Below are 17585 nucleotides of genomic sequence, written 5' to 3'. Positions count from 1 at the left end.
TCTCTCCCTTTTCTGCTGCACCTGATGCAGGGATGGATGAAAGCAGTCAGCGCTTGTCCTAGAGTGGCCTGGGTTTTAACATAAAGTCAGACTCCATAAGAACTTTTTTATTTCTTTATTGGATGAATGAAAATCAAAGGTTTGCATTGATTACATGATCAAAGTCAAAGATTAAAGTCAACTTAATTGTCAGGGCAGATGCGGAATTAAAATGACATAACTGTTAAGCCTTTCGGTGCACTAGAGTATATGTACATAATGGGAGGCAGAGGGAGCGAGGCCAGGGAACGGAGAGGTTCCTTATAGCCCCATGTTTGAAGCTGTCTTTGTCAGCGGAGACCACTCCCTGAAGGCAGCACCGTAGTCTCTTATGATGCTGATGGCTTAAGGAATTGTGCAGCAGTTTGTAAAATGTAAACTTTTAAGTCAGGGTTTTCAACATGCATCTTGAGTGCCTTGATATATGTAGTCGGAAGTTAGCTTTTGGACCTTATTTGTATTGGTCACATAGGTTACAAAGCAGTTCTCAAGAGTCTTTGTAGAAGGTTCATACTGTCTTCTTAGGTTAAGTCTATTACAGTTTTGTTTCTTATAGTAAGACAGAAATTTCTGTCTTACTATAAGAAACAAAACTGTAATAGTTCTCAAGAGATTTTTGTCAGTCATTCCACACTTTGGTGGTGGTCATCAATGTACAATATGAACCCACAGCTGCCCTAGAGTATACAGACGGCATCTAGTGCATTACCAGCGTGTCAGTGCATTACCAGTGCCTCTCCAGATCTTGAGCGTGAGCACCTAGTCGGAGAATCATGTATTAAGTTTAGCACATGGAGCGCCCGAGAGAACCAAAGCAGCACAGTCTTCAAAGGTTTCTTGAGACACGTTTGTCCAAGACTTTGTGTAGAGAACATGAGTTCATACAGCATAGCCACCTCGAACAACTTACTACCAAGTTTACCTAAGGCAGGAAAATCAAAAGTTGGCTATGGATATGGGACACAGGGAGAGAAAGTTTGGCGCTAAAAATCAGCTTTTCCGAGAAGCCTTCTCAAAATTCCGCCAGCGCTTTTGATCCCAGGGGTGACTTGGTGTATCTGAATTGTAATAAGAGAACAGGTAGAGGATGTTGAGGTGAGAAACCGTTTCTTCCCCTAGCCTTTTAAAAAAAAAATTATTCTAGGCACACAGCTGCCTGTAAGTGAGAGCGCTAAAGCCCTTCGTCAGCAACAAAGAGAGAGTCTGAGAGGAGAAAGCCCCTATGCACCCAGGCCAACAGACAAAACTGAGGTGAGACAAAACAGTCATCCGCGTTTCCCCCCCTCTCTTTGTAAGAATGCCCTGACGGTAGCTATCCAAACCTCCATTAGCCCCCATGAATAATGAAAAGGTACAATGAGATGCGAGCCTGGCTGCACTGCGGGGATTGAGACCCCAGTGAGTTAGTGGGTGGTAGGCTACAAAACGAGAGTGGAAAATGCTCAGGCAAGGCGAGATAATAGTTTTATTTTGGGCCACTACTCTGTTATGAATTTTCTTTTTGGAGCTTTTAATTAAGTCCACATTTTGGGCACATTTGACAATATTTGTGTCGGAAGGCGTACTGATACGCATGGAGCTGTCCGTACAATTTCCCCCCCCCAAAAAAAACATCACAGATTTCACCTCATTTTCTTTGCTATTTTTATATAGTTGTAGTCGTTCGTACCAAAATATTGCGGGTGGCACCATATTTGTAATACAAAGTTGAGGAATAAATGACCACACCACTGCTCTCAAAACGCATGTTGTAATCCACAAAGTTCTAACACGTTACAAGTAGCCTTTCTATTTGACCTTGAAAGGTGCTTACAGACTGACTATGTCCTTTTGCTGGTGCCTATTATGCCCATATTGTCATGGTGATCTTGGGAATGACACTTCACCAACTTTTGTTTCCCGGACTAATGACACTACGTGGATGTTTGCTGAGTTGATATTAGCTTTGCCTTCCCAGACTTTCAATTGTCCAGCCGTTAGTGCACTAATAAAAACCTTCAATTTTCCTTTTCCTCATAGCTACACATTACCATCCGTTATGAAAATATTTATGTCTAGCCATTGCCCCTTCATTGTATCCATATGACCATTTTCGGAAGGACCTCGCAATGTTTATTTCTTCCCAATTTGCGCTCCTCAGCTGTTACCCCAATCCTGCCAAAAACACCACGGCTGTCTCATCTCTTGTTGTGAGCGCACTCCAAAGCGCTCAAATCAGACAGGAACAGCTGGCCCCTGGACCTTTCTACTGGAGAGAATGTCAGTGCGGAGCAGAGCAGAGGGGAGAGGAGAGAGGGCGGGAGCGAGGGCGGCTATGCGGTGGAGCGACAGGGTACAAAAAGATGAATGAGTGGAGGCAAATTAAACCGTGCCGCGGAAGCGATGGACTGACAGCGCAGCAATGAAAGAGATGTAGGTGGGAGAAAGGACAGTTGAGAAGCGTGTTTGCACTCCAGCAGCACAGTATGGGCAGTTTGGTGCAAGCGTGTCTTTCTATTATGTCCAAGAAAGTACTGACTGCTCCAGGTTTAGACGACTTGTTTATGTTGGAGTGTGTGTTCTTAGAGACCGTATGTAATAGTGACTCAGTATATTAAAATTGATATCGGATATAACGGATTTAGAAACATTGTGGCTAAATGCATTTGAGTCCAATTTTTAAAACTTTTTAAATTGATTAACAGACTTTTTACTCTTTTTTTACCACCTCATAAAATATTCATCATTCCAAATATTTTCATCCAAGTACCACCTAGCCTGGCCAAATTTGCTATTGTGGGAGTGTTAAAAAGCTTTGCAGTTGGTCAATGTCAGGATCTGGAGAACTTTAAAATGAAAGAACTTTAAACTTAAATGCATTAATAAAGCCAACATAAAATGTTCTCTAATTGAAATGCATAGTTCTAAAGCCATAAATACCCTGAGCCTCATGTTGTATACCTCATACACACAGGTTGAAAGATATGTTTGCATCAGCTCTCATCCAGGAAGTTTCCATTGTGATTTTCTTTACAACCAATTGGCAACATTCAAAAAATGCATTTGCCAACAACTTGTCCATACAACAACTAATCTTTTTATTTTCTGCTTTTGAAACGGTAGGAAATGATAAGGCCTTAAAAAGCATACTATTTGTCAAGAACATCTCACCCTCCTTTTCTGCATCGCCCATCACTCCGTATGACGGATAGCCTTACATCTCCTCGCTATCACCTCTGTCGTTTCCATTCACATCCAGTCAGGAAAAAATAAAAAGAGACGGAGAAAGAAAACAACATGAGTGATGTAAAAATTGAATATGTATTGCGAGATGAAGCGCTGATCCGAAGTTGACTGTTTGACACTTGGATGTTGAGGACCTGCGAGCGCCGCCAGACGCCTTCAGAACTGTCGGAGCGGATGAGGAATCAAAAAGGCCCGCGCTCCCTTAATGCATCATGGCAGATAAAACGAGGCATATCTAAAGTGTTTGTGCTATAAATACTGTGCTTGCTTTGTAACTCGGGGTAGCGAGAGGCGGATATTTTTACAAATGTAGTAATAAAGTCTTAAGCGTGCTCTAAACCAGTGCTTCTCAATGGGTGTAGCTTCAGAACACACCTTCAGTATTACGACAAGCAGCAACCCAAATAAGAATGTTCATTTCAACTTATGATACAGATCATTTCACATTTCAGCTTTATCAAAATGGGACATTGTTTGGTAGTGACTTCTGGGATAAAAGTCCTCAACTGTCCAGAGTCCTCTAAATGTTTGTGAATATTTTCACCACTTTCGGAGACTATTATGGGAAGACGAAATTAAATACCACTTTCAGAATGAGTAAACCCTACCCTACCCTAAATTAATGAGTTTAATATGTAAAAAGCGCATCAAGCACTGACAGCTTTACCCAGTTCCTGGTTCTCCGGAAGTAAAATTCCCATTCAAATTTCCCAAAGGCTTGGAAAAAAGGCACAGCAGTGGACCGTAAACATTTCAAACGAAAGAGAACCCCAATACTTAAAAATACAGCGACAAGTTATAACTTTTCAGCTTTGGTTTTGGACAGATCTGATTTAAATTGCGTGTTTCAACTGTCAGTGAGAACAATAAACAGAAAGTTTACTTTGGTAGCTCAGAGTAGGATTCTGTTCCTGAGCTCATTTGAAATCTATCCCCAATATTGGATTCGTCTAACTCTTCAGAGCTCATGGTGTGTTTATTCTCCCATCACCGCTTCACTGACAGACCTTTTCTCTAAGGCAGCCCCACAATCTCGGTCCTCAGAAGCCACTTTGTCATTGACGCTTAGAAAATTCCCGGCAGAAAGAAACAGCGGCGCACCTCATGTTACCTGGTGCACGACTGTGTGATTTCACGCTCAACCATGCATGTTCCCCCCTCCAATCTATCCTCCCTCTATCGTGCCTCGTTCCCTTTCTTCTATGTTTGGTCACATGGGAGGAAACAGGAAGTACATAGATGGATTTTGACGGTCAACTTGTCTCTATGGGGATAGGATTTGTTTCTCTTTAGAGGGAGTTGAATCTTTGGGATGCTGTTGATTTTAAAGAACAGTACGACAGTAATAAATGGTCTATAGTATTGAAGATTGATAAAAGCAGATGGAGATGTTGAATTTAGTGCTGTAGTTTAACTCACAATTCTTCTTGGGAATAGAATCGTCTTAAAGGAATAGGCCACCGTTTTTACATACTAAGATATGTTCTTACCTAACCTTAGTCGAGTTAATATATACCCGTCTGGTCTTTGTCCGTGCGCTCTGTCACGCAAACGGAGCACATACGCAGCCTCTCCCACATGTCATATAGCTCCAAAAAAGCTCACGATAGAAGCTACCAAGCACTTCCACGTGTTCCCTATTTAAATAAAGTTAAAGTTACGTGAAGTGTTTTCATGCGAAGTATATTTACACAGAAATGTAACATGTCGATTTTATAAGCAGATAAAAAGAGGTACTATAGTGTGAGGCGTAATGATACGAGGAGCAAAACGTCCGCGCAGTAACTCCTAAAGACTTCCCCCGCTCACTTCCGTCAATAGAAGCTGCGTGACTTGTAGAGAGCAGCAGAGAACAGTTGAAGAAGTGTCGATAACTTGTGAACAATGCCTTTTACGTGCATCGTGCCGGGCTGTGATAACAAGCAGAAAGTATATAGTGTAGTAATGTTTCACAGATTTCCAACTCACCCCGGACGACGACACAGGACTCTGGACCTCGACCATGAGGTAGGAATGCGCAAGCACTTTCCCAAAATATATTTTCTGCTTGTTGTAAAAGGCTCTGTACAAGTCACGCAGCTTCTATTGACGGAAGTGAGCGGGGGAAGTCTTTAGGAGTTACTTCGCGGACGCTGTGCTCCTCGTATCATTACGCCTCATAATATAGTACCCCTTTTTATTTGCTTATAAAATCGACATGTTACATTTCTGTGTAAATATACTTCGCATGAAAACACTTCACGTAACTTTATTTAAATAGGGAACACGTGGAAGAGCTTGGTAGCTTCTATCGTGAGCATTTTTGGAGCTATGTGACATGTGGGAGAGGCTGCGTATGTGCTCCGTTTGCGTGACAGAGCGCACGGACAAAGACCAGACGGGGATATATTAACTCGACTAAGGTTAGGTAAGAACATATCTTAGTATGTAAAAACGGTGGCCTATTCCTTTAACAGCTTTATGGAGTTCTTGAATGTTTTGTTACTTGTTTTGGAGTGGAAGAACCATTTGCTGGAAACAGCAAAAAATATTCTCCAAAAGAAGTGGGCAAGTTTAATGCAATTTATATCTGGGAAGGAAGATCATTATTATTTATTGCTTGATCTAATACAGTTTAGCTTTGATTACAGCATGCATTCGCTGTGGCATTGTTTTAAAAAGCTCCTGCAATGCAACATCCAGTCTTGCGTTTTCCAGATCTTGCATTGATGAGAGTGTGACAATTGTACACTGTTCTCCAGCACATTCCAAAGAAGCTCAACGTTTTTTTTTTTCCTTTGTATGTTCTGTTTCTATACTCTTTACTGTGTTCGTCACTTCCTACCACATGTTTGAGTATTTTCTTCATCTTCTGTGGCAGCTTTGTAAGCCCTGCTCCGTACAGAGAGCACCAACAGAAGAAAGCAAAGTCATCCACCAGAGCTTGGCTGCTACAAAGCAACACGCCGCTGATACCAGGAGTGACTTATGGTTTATGGGAAACTTTCAGAGCAAGTCATCTTAGATCAATAGCATTTCCTAACCGACAAAGTGTAAGATGGTGATTGAGATGTGTTTGAAGCCATCACCTGAAAACACCTGAAAAAGCACAACACCCCATTAGATGTAAAACTGCGTACAAAACAAAGAGAGAACATCTATGTTTGAACTGTTTATATTATGTTCAGAAACATCTTATTCGGTCATGAGCGTCTCATCACTTGTTGTTTCATCTTGCTTTTTTTTTACCCCCACGCAACACCTCAGTTCTTGCTCCCGTCAGTTTGGATTTTGTCTCGGCGGCTCTTGAAGTTCCATAGGAGACGAGCGGCGGGAGGCCTGCTAATGCCGTGCGCTGTTTATCGTCTAACTTTAGCAGCTGCTTAATACGTGTGAATTTTTGCAAGGCCCGAGTGCTGTGTTTGATGCCGACAGACGGGGAGAGAAGCTTGAGCGTGGCTTGGAAACACCCACGCAGCGACGTATGCGCGCAACTAAACTCCTCCAGAGAATTCAATATAGGTATTGTATTGCATAACTGCTTAATAATGTATTGTTTTTATGCAACATCATAACTAGGTTATACTTTGGTTTGAAATCTCAATGGGACTCGTGACTATATAAAGTTTTTGCAGTTGGCACGCATCAGAATCTCTCCTCATAGGGCCTAGTCAGTGCATATTGCCAGCAGGATAGATTTGTCAGTAAGGCACACAGACACACCTATCTCTCGACAGCCTGAGAGCCCCAGGCTGTCTACCCCCTGTCATTCTCCCGCAGAGCTGAACTGACCTGCTGCAACTGGACGCCTGGTGACCCCTCCACCAACAGTCGGCACTATAACTGGGGGGGAAATGACCATCTAGATGAACTAAATGGCCCAACATTGCTTGAATTAAGATAATTTATCTTCTTTGTAGTGCCATTGGAAAAAAAAATATTAACATATGTTTTCATGACCAGAACTATTTAAGTGCTATAAAAATTAGAAGTTATTGTTCTTTAATTTCACCTCAAGAGTAGGCTACTGTAACAAAAATCAATAGCGTTTTTGAGAAGATATATACAGAGATTTGCAACAAGCTGTGTATTTCTTAAAGGAACAGGCCACCGATTTTCCATACTGAGATATGTTCTTACCTGATCTTAGACGAGTTGATATGTACCTGTCTGGTCTTTGTGCGTTCCGTGGAAGAGCGTGGTTGCTTCTAACTTCACTCCTGTTTGGAGCTGTAGGAATACATTGGGAGACGCCAAATGCTAACAACATCTTTGGTCGCACACAAAGACCAGACAGGTACGCATCAACTTAATGTTTTTTTCCCCCCATTGGATCAAGTATTTATTTTTCAATTCAAAGCTAATCAAATTCAAGAGAAATTTCTTTTTGTGTCATTTTCTACAAGACTTTGTCAGCTTCTATTGCAATTAAAATGCCTAGACTGTCCTGTCTAAATCTCACAGATGCAAATTGACAAATTGAAATTGAAACATACAGCATTTTTGATAATCTAACAGTTGCTGCAGTTGCTTCCACTGCAGTTACAGCCGCTACATACAGTTGAATAATGAGCATAATGAGGACACCATTTTTGTTTAAGTCATTTCCTACTTTTTTTTTATCCGTATTAAACCAGAAACGTCTTCTAGACAATGTTTTCTTTCCAGATGAGTTATAGGAGACATTAGGAGAACAGGCAGTAAGGGGAGAAAGTACTAACTGCTCTAACCTCATGTCTCTGCATTTTATACCAAAATTCACATTTACTTTATTATCACATTCGGCGCATTGTTCTTCTCCTTTTTGGCTTATGCGGTGCACAGATGTACAGGAACATCTTGTACTCTTACTCACCCTCTTATTTTCATTTGTCTCCCTCCTCTGTGGCCTCTGATGCTTTTGCCCATGCTTTTTTTCTCTTCTATAACTCGATTCCCTTCTTTATACCATCCTTTTTTCTTTTTCTTTTTTTGCTTTGTAGTGGTGACTGTTCAAAGGAAAAGCAAGCCAGCAGAGAAACCCTTGTACTTGATTGCACAGGGGTCACAAATGATTGCTGCAGGTCCGGTTCTCTCGCTTATCCTTCCAGGGTGGGCTGTATTAAAGCCGTATAGAACAATTTCGACAAAAAGACGAGGAGAGATCGACTCACTGAAATGTCCCAAGAGCATAACTTCTTTATTACCGCCAACGGTCTAGTTCCCTCAACCAATTTTTCCAAAAAGAGCCAGCTGAGGAAACAAAACCACTGAGTGAAACCTGCACTTTGAAAATCGTTCACATAAAGGCGGATTTATCAACAACTTTTAACAAACTGCTTCGCAATTGATTCTTTGAAGTTAATTGGAGTTGGTGTGCTCGCAAGGTGCAAGCTATTCAAATGTTTGGCTAGTGAACAAAAATTGACAACTTCACCCATTGCAATTCTTACAACTTTTTGACCCCTAGCGAGACAGATATTAACTGGAAATAACAACAAAACGTGAACGAGTTGACGGCGTAATCCAAATGTGGTCACTGCGTTTCCTCCTCAGGCATTCTCTGAAAATTAGGTTTTACAATCTGCAACCACATCTCCTCTTTAGTAGCTCCTACAGATTTCACATTTTCTAATTAAATCTTTCTTTTCAGATTTAATTCCTTCTTGATTTCTTGAGTTTTGAACCTCACAAAAACAAAGCAAAGATTTAAATTTCACTGAGGAATCGTTTATTAAAAATCTTAACAAGATGTCCCAAATCCCCCTCTGAAAAAGTCTGTGTAACAAACAAAAAATAGAATAACTGAAACTGTGCTTCAGTATTTAGATTTCAATGCATGGCTGATATAGACGATTTTGCCATTTGTATGCATACAATTCTGTGAAAACATAAAATGAAAGAAAACTTGTATACCTGCAGTGGCCTTAATGGTCAATTAACATTTTCCCTGTGTGAAGTGTGAACAAATGTGCTGTCACAGTATGAGGCAAGGCAACTTTATTAGACACTTTATTACACACTGCTGAATCAAGAAAGAAGTTAGATTGGTCCATGGGCTTTTGTGGGACAATGGCTGCAAAGTCCAGGGACAGGGTTTCCTCTTGGTGCCTCCTCTTGGTCTATTTTACTGCCAAATAACATGTGCATTGCATTGATGACGTGTCGGTCAGATGAATGCGACCTGGCTGCTTTAAGATGTGATTTATAAAAAAAATATAAAAATGGCCATAATTATTTTATCTGTCGTTCATACTGTCAGGGGAAGATAAAAGGCGGGGGGGGGGTTAACCAACTGGGAAAAAACTGCCTTGAACAAACTCAGGTATTTGTTGAAAACTCGTATAGAAAAGTCATAGTTATTCGTTCTGACTGTTTTCAATACAAGGACATCAAATATCCCTGAAAACTTTGACTGCAGCACCATTCCACATACCATTGGAATCCGTAGTGCTCCACATAGGAGCACTACATATATATGGTTATATACACCATATGTGTGTATAACCATATGGTTAAGGCCAATAGAAAAACAAAGTAATTTGTCCTGATGGGTTATGTTTAATCAGTTCACTGCAATGCTTTCGCTAACTCCTGACCCAGACATGATAGGAAATGAGAGCGATTTCAGCGATGATGGGTGATTCACGGAATGTTTTCCTGAAGGACATTCGTGGCCTTAATTACTTTTCAGGCCGATTCTCGTTTATGGAACAGCCTTATTCTGTCAAAAGTCGGAGGAGATTAAGAGGCATTATGTTTGCTCCTCTTGTGGCTGCGCTATCTCTCAATATGTGTTAGCAATAGTAATAATGATAGTTGTGAACTTTCCTTGCTGACATTTTGGTTGATGCTTTTTTACGCTTTTTATTGAGCCACGATAAACTGAGAATTCTATTGATGGCACCTTACTTGGTTTTATGGCTAATGACTAAACCATTCCAGTCCAAGTGTCCAGTATGCCAGATGGCCGGTCAAGCCTTTCATTAGTAGGACTTTACCCAAGTTTGGTTTAAACTTTAAACGGTTGGATGTACTAGTGGTGAGGGGAAGAAGACTGTTGTTTTTGTTTGAACCAAATCTTCATCCGTTCACCACTAGTACAAGTACACATACTTTTATCCAAAACTGAATTGAGGCCCTGTGACTGATGTCTCTGTTTACCCAGGACAGTTCCAATTTTGAGTCCTTTTTCCTTTGTGCCCATTAATTTTGGCAAAACCAAGCAAAATCAAAGTCTTTGGCCGTGTGAATGGGAATTGCAAGGTGTAAAAAAGAAAGATTTAGAAGCCTATAATATCTCAATGCTTAGTAATATTCACAAACAATTGTACCATTCAGCAATAGGAAAAACACAGCCTGCGACAAAGTACTGAAGTCCCAGTCTTTAAGTTGGAAAATGTGAAAGTAAGTGTACCCACCTAAGTTTAAAGCACTGATTCCCTACTTGGGAACCCAGAACCTCTGGGAATAGATGTCCAAGTTGATGGATACTGGAATTATAATGAAGGGATGGCATTTCATTGTATTTAATTTTGTTACATTTGAAAATACACTGCCTGACTAAAAGGTTGCTACATCCTGGTCATTCAGGACATTCAGCTAGTCAGCTGATGTTTAGCATGAGAGAACATCAACATGACATGGTGAAAAGCTCGTAAAAGTATGTTTAGCAGGACATGTGTCCTTTCATTATAACCAAAACACAGCTGATGGAGAGAACTTTTGCAACAAACACGGCTAAATCAATAATAGTCCACTCATCCTTTGATACTCCGTATTGTATTGTGAGAATCAATGTCATTTTCTTAATCTAAAACCACTACTGATCGGTCCATTGTGGTGCGGAGAGTGTGTAAGCAGATCTATCTCTCAAAGCGTTATTCAAACATGCTGCGTGGACATTTACAAGTGCGTCTAAAGGCTCGCGCACTCATCCAGTCCACATAATGCTGACTGACAGTAAGCACAGATTCTTTACAGAGGGGGGAAGCATTGTTCGGGAGTATGGGCACTGGCTTTGCATAGCATTCATCTTCCGAGCACGGGGCCCTTACAGATCAATCAGGCAGGCCAAATGGAGGTGATCCCTATTGTATTTATTCATGAAATTACTGTCTAGACGTTGGACTGAGGGAAGTGGCTGCGGGAGAGGAATTCTAACTAGGGAAATATCCGGGATGAGTGCAAAGCAGAGGATTCATAGCGTTTGTAAGAAAGCTCTTACAGTAAAGTGAACAGACAACTAGACTAATAGTATACTAGAGATGAGTTAAATTGATGAAAATGGAGAAAGATGCGTTTCTGTGTCAATAAAGCCAAGCTAGATTAAGTGTAAAATTGGCACACTGCTGTAAGCTAAAGGCAAAAGTCCAACAGCTGGACCTTCTTAGACTTAGAAAGTTGACAATCTTGGATTCTTCTTCTTTCTTTGGTGACTGTGCAATCACCGGCCACTCTACAACCTGGTAGAAATGAACACCTTTGGCCTGTGAAGAAATAACTTTGTGGATTTTCAAAACGTCCAAGTTTAGAAATGTCCAACTGCGTTGATTTAGCGGACTCTATGTATTACCCTGGATGATTAAGAAGTCTTGTAAAATATCATAGTTGTGCCACCCATACACCTATTGTTGTCATTTCACTCATCTCTGTTGACCATGCCCTTGTTTTGAGTCGACACCAGTTTTCACCAGTTTGATGTTGACCTTTATTTTTTGGTCCTTGTGAAGGGTCCAATAAAATAACCCTGTTTGCTGAAATTCTAGATGCTGCACTTTCTTTGGTGATCGGTAGGAGTTCATCATAAAGCACTGTGATTGAAATGTGCCCCGTCATGATTTTCCTTCATAAATCATTGGTTGTCTGGTTAAGAAATGTTATTTAAATATGTCATATAGGAGACAGACACAGTGATATTTGAGAAGTGAAATAAAGATTTATGGAAAGAATTAAACACAAAAGGGTCATGGTGTTCTGGACATGGTCTTCTTGCTCTAGCGTTTCTTCTTAATAAACATCTTGGATTAAATTAGATGAAGTACAGAAAAAGTTTCTTGTATGGACAGTTTCCAGTAAAACCTCCCAAAAGTTGGTACTTTTCTAAATGTCTAATTTTTGCTCGCTGTACAAAAAAAAAATCACCGAAACTAATTTCCATCCATAAACTTAAAACGGATGTTCCCGTGTGTGTCTTGCTGATGAATGCTTTTTGCACATTTTTGCAATTCAAACTGTTGATAAATGTTGGCCTTCTCCTAAACTGTCTTTGATACATAATCCATCATAAGAACTCCCAGGCCGGCGAGAGCGCGCCTGATTACTATCACTGGAAATGCTTTGCTATTGCTAATTGAAAAGTGGCTGGCCTGAAATGACTTTACTATTAGCGCGACACAGCGGCGGCCCTGTCTGAGCTCAATGGCTAAACGCATTATGAGAAAGGAAATTAAGGGAGTTGGGAGACTTCTGCGCAATCCGAGTGAAATGACAAGGGCTAACGGCTTTTGACTGCTAATAAAATGGCAGGGAAAAACTAATGTGGGTAAAATGTCACTTGAGCAAAGCACCCGCCGCTCTCGCTATGATTAATAACAGCAAAAGATCAGAGAAGATAGTTGCGAAAGAAGTTGCTCTTGGCTGCCGAAAACTAGCAAAGAATGATCCGTAGAGGCCACTATTTTTAGCATTATGTTTAAGCTGCGTCTCTACAATCTGCTTCTCCCTGCACTGCAAAACACAATCTCTCATTTTAACTCCATAGCATTTATCTAATGGTGTAAAATATTACGAACATTTCATCAGTAAATAAAAGGAGGTTGTTTAGCTCCCTCTGACAAGGGATGAATAGGTCCATTCCATATGCCTGAAAGGTCTTGAGCATAGAAAGCACAGAAACACCATAAACTATCTGAGCCTGTTCCTACAAACACGTACACCTGTTAGCCAACAGCTTCCCTGACATGTTTGAATTAAGCTTTCTATCCACATACAAATAAATGGAGAAGCCAGTATGTCTGTTTCATGTCATTTATATCACTTCTGTGGTTTCTTTATCATTATAATATGATGTTTAGTGGCCATTGGATGTGTATTGGAAGGATGGGATGACTGAGGCAAGGTGGGCAAATGGGGCATCAAATTCTGAACAGTGTCACGCTATGATGGCGCCCATTTCCGGTAAAACAAGAAGGAGTGTTCTTGACGGCCTTCGGAAAGTGGAATTGTCTCTAGACCGATGACAGTGCCTCGGCATTAGTTTAGAGAGCAGCGGAAACACTGTGAAACAACAAGGACGGCATTTATAACACAGAAGGGGTAAATGGAGGAAATGGAGTCTACTGACCTTAAACTATAAATAAAATCCCATTTTAATAGTAAGCGACAGCCACAAAGTCAGCTTCCTTTTCGCGCTAATGACCTCGGTGTTGAAAAGTTCCTACTGGGATTGCACCGTAGGCTACTGATGATGAGGTTTGGTGGCCCGTCTGCATGGTTTGGTTGAGTGAACTGAAACAAAAGACTGGAGGATTCTAAAATGTATTTTTCGGTTTCAGATGACATGACATAATGCCCTTGTACTGTATATAATTTAGATGTGAATGTCTAAACTGTATATGTAAATTGCACATTTGCGGTGTGGCTAGATGAACGTAGCATGCCTTCTTATTGTAAAAAACATAGAGGTTTGATACCACAATTGGCTAAAACTAAGTGTTCTTGATCCAATCCGCAGCAAATATCCCAATTAAAGTCCCTCCTCTTCTCAATCTGGCCTTTATCTTATTCATTATCTTAAATAAAATCTCAAAAGATCTGGACATTCTTCAATGATTTCTTACCAACCAATCAAACAATGGGGATGCCACAATCTTCCAAGATCAGCCATATGTTTGCCATGATGATTAACGCTAACAGCTATAGGAAAAATATGTTGCATATGTCTGCAGATTTAATTTTAAGGTTTGGAGAGTTGTTTCCTAACCAGGACGCTCCAGAGTTCAGTGTTTTCAGTTTAGCACAATGACAAGCTAAATTCACCTGAATAAGTTCCTAGACTAATAAGATAACAGAGGAGCTTTTGCATTGTTGCATTATTAGCACACTGAGCTATTTTTCCCCCCGTGTCTAAATGTGCTCCTGGATTTTGTCGAGATAAGACACATATGTTAAAACAGTCTGTCTCTGCTCGTCAACTCTCACAACAATGTGCTTTGAACAATGTACCGACACATTCCAGTAATTATGCTTTTACACAAGATAATTGCTTAGTTTAATTTATTTTTGCTTAAATGCATAAAGATTAGTTGCAAATACATAACACTTGATCCACTTGCTTGATCCATAGAGGACACTGTGATGGAAAGTAAAGGCACCATGGTGACCATAGAGCTGCTGTGTCACTAAAAGATAAAATGCTCACAAATATGATGTTTTATTCCATATAAAAAGTTCCATAATGCACCTTTAAGATGATATTATTGCTCTCACAATTACAACAGCTCTCAAGCACACTCAGGGGGGTTAGTGCAGCAAATAGTCATTTTTTTACTACAATGCTGAAATTTGGCATATATCTTCTCCATATCTTCTGTCGTCAGACCCCAGGATATGTCTCAAAAATTAAAGTCTTTATCCTTTTGGAAACACTACTTGTTTCTGGATGATGACAAACTCTTACCAGTTTCAGCATCTTCACCAGGTCTTTTGCATTTGTTCTTGGGTTGATCTTCACATTTCAGCCTACAGCACGTTCATCTCTGGGACACAGAACCCGCCTTCTTTCTGATCTGTATGATGGCTGGACATTTCCATCTTTTTTACACTTGCTTTTAATTATTTGAACCAATGAAAAAAAAAAAAATTATCCCACTGATTCCCACTGTCGTTAGGGATTAGCAAGACACTCCAGGGTCAACAGTTTGAGCTTTACTTGGGGAAGGTTAATGGACACTTCATGACATCAGCAGGTGGAGATGAGGGTTCTGTGGTCTTGAGAGACTTGAGATTGACACACAGTTTGAATTTGCATACGGAATTTAAAAACAACTTTGTTGTTGGTTGTTTCTCATGCGGGAGACAACACTATGACAAAGATAACAGCTGAAGTGATAAAGAAGTTGAGTTAGCATAAATTGTTCACTTTGTACTTTGGCGTTGAATTTCCACTGCGCTGAACGATACAGTCCTCCTGGTCCCCTCTCTCTGATCCCTTATTCCACCCAGGTTACTGCTCGGGGCCCCAACCATTTCCAAGCCATTGCCGCTGCTCGTACAGAAATCAAATGAAGCTAAATGAAAATGAGCCTCTTACAGGGACTAATGAATGGAGAATAGCAATGGCCGCACGTTGCTGTGGGCTAGCACCAAGTCATGAAGCAAAGGAAATGGTTTTATATCCTAAAATCACAGATTAGACTTGAAAACGGTCCAATTACACGGGGCTCTTAAGGGCACGGGAATGAATGGGTGGCTGGAAATGCGACGCAGCTCTGATGAGTTCAAACTGTTCTGTATTATGCCAAGCAAGGCCGCAGCCCACAGAACTCCAAATGATCACACCAATGGCATTTCTATGCAGCTTTACTTGTGAACTGTTTTTCATCTATGGATCTACTGAAAGCGATGTGCATTCTTATTGCACTCTGGAATGGCTGGCATCTGCAACATTTTGAGCAAAGCAAAATCCTTTAGTTTTTGGATCGGTAAGATTTTGAAAAGCACATTGATTGCACTAGATAGAAATGTAAAGAACAGGAACAGAATGTGGATGTGGGGTTGCCAATCCGCACCATCGACCTCACTCACACAGGACAGACAAAATTGTGCAGAAGCAGAATAAAAAAGCCAACGTGCTCCAATGATTTAAAGTTAAAGCCTTTATCTGTACATGGCTTACTCAAAAAAACGTGTCAACTCGTTTAAGCTTTTTTTTTTTTTTTTTCGACTGCTTTCATCCATCTGGCAGGCAACCTCTCTTTCATTTGAAATAGAAGGAATCACATTCTCATTCATGCTGGCCTAATGTATATGTTTTTGGCGGTAGAGGAAACCAGGGTACTCGGAGGAAACCTACGCAGACACATGCAGAATACTTGGCTCCAACAAATCCCCTTTTTATCAGACTAAATATCTTAAAATTGCATGATCTTGTTGATGTTTACACAGCAGTTGTGATGTACAAAGCTCACAATCTCATGCTCCCTCAGAGTCTACAGGAGATGTTTCAAACTAGAGAATCTATATACAACCTTAGAGGAACTGATCTGCTACAAAAACCTCTAGCGCACAGTAATACGAAGAGGAGGTGTTTATCAGTTAAAGGTGTTGATCTATGGAACGGTTTATCTATTCAACTTAAGGGCTCCAAAAATATTAAAGCATTTAAGAAAATGTATAAGTCAAACATGATAGAGAAGTATAGAACACTTGAATGAAGACCATTAGAAGAGAAGTCGATCGAGGATACATAGCATCATTTTTGTTTGTTGAAGTTTAAGTTTTGTGCTAAAGTGTTACCATCGTTGGTATTAAAGAAAGTGTATAATGTGTCATCTTTGGACACAGAGTCATAGTTGTAAAAGGGTTTAGGCAGAATAAGTCTTGGCTTCAGCCTAAACCCCTTCGGTCAGGCATCATTTAGATTAAATTCTTAATGTATGTGTTTTTCTTATTGTATAATGTCTAAGATCTTTGGAAAACATGTGACATGTGATTTAAATGTTCATAATGACCGAAGAAAATAAATTAACTAACTAACATGGAGAACATGCAAACTCCACAGAAAGGCCACCCCCCCAGAACCTTCTTGCTGTGCTGCCAAACTTTCTATTTCTTGTGCGTTTGCTGTGCTTTGAGAAATGCGTTCCGAAAAGAAAAAAAAAAGGGTGCAGTATTTCAGAAAATCTGTGCTATGCGTATCAGGAACAGAGTCCTATCATCTGCAATTCAAAGCATTCCATGAACCACCTCTTACGAAACGATCTCCCGTTCGTGCCAATACCTGCGGTCTCTCCCCGTCTTCCCGCTGTTCTCTTGGAGCAAACTCTTCCGCCCAAACGCTGACACGAACAGAGCAGAGAGTGCCATCTGCTTCACGTTGGCCCCGGCGGAGTGTCCATGGCCCCATGGAAGTGAAGGAACTCTCCTTCTCTCTCTCTCTCTCTCTCTCTACCGAGGCCCCTGCAAGCACACAGAAAAAAACAGCACATGCGCGACTGGACTGACACGCATCCACCTGCCCAGTATTTATTGCTAATTGGCCATCAGGCTTACAGAGGCTTTGCCAGTACAATAGCAGGGTGCCAGATAATAGTGTGAATAGTGTCCCCTCTCCCATATTTTCCACTCTCTCTGCGGAAGAA

General features: G+C 40.7%; 1 protein-coding gene across 8 annotated transcripts in view; it reads left to right on the top strand.

Annotated features, from left to right (window-relative positions):
• The window catches only part of nrxn2b (neurexin 2b), a 1057142-nt gene that overhangs the window by 733267 nt on the left and 306290 nt on the right, over positions 1–17585 (top strand). The gene's annotated exons all lie outside the window — the stretch shown is intronic.

Source organism: Gobius niger (assembly GCF_951799975.1).
Source record: "Gobius niger genome assembly, chromosome: 21".
Lineage (NCBI taxonomy): Eukaryota > Metazoa > Chordata > Actinopteri > Gobiiformes > Gobiidae > Gobius > Gobius niger.
Note: the sequence above shows the minus strand (reverse complement) of the source record. Positions and strands in the feature narration are given on the sequence as shown.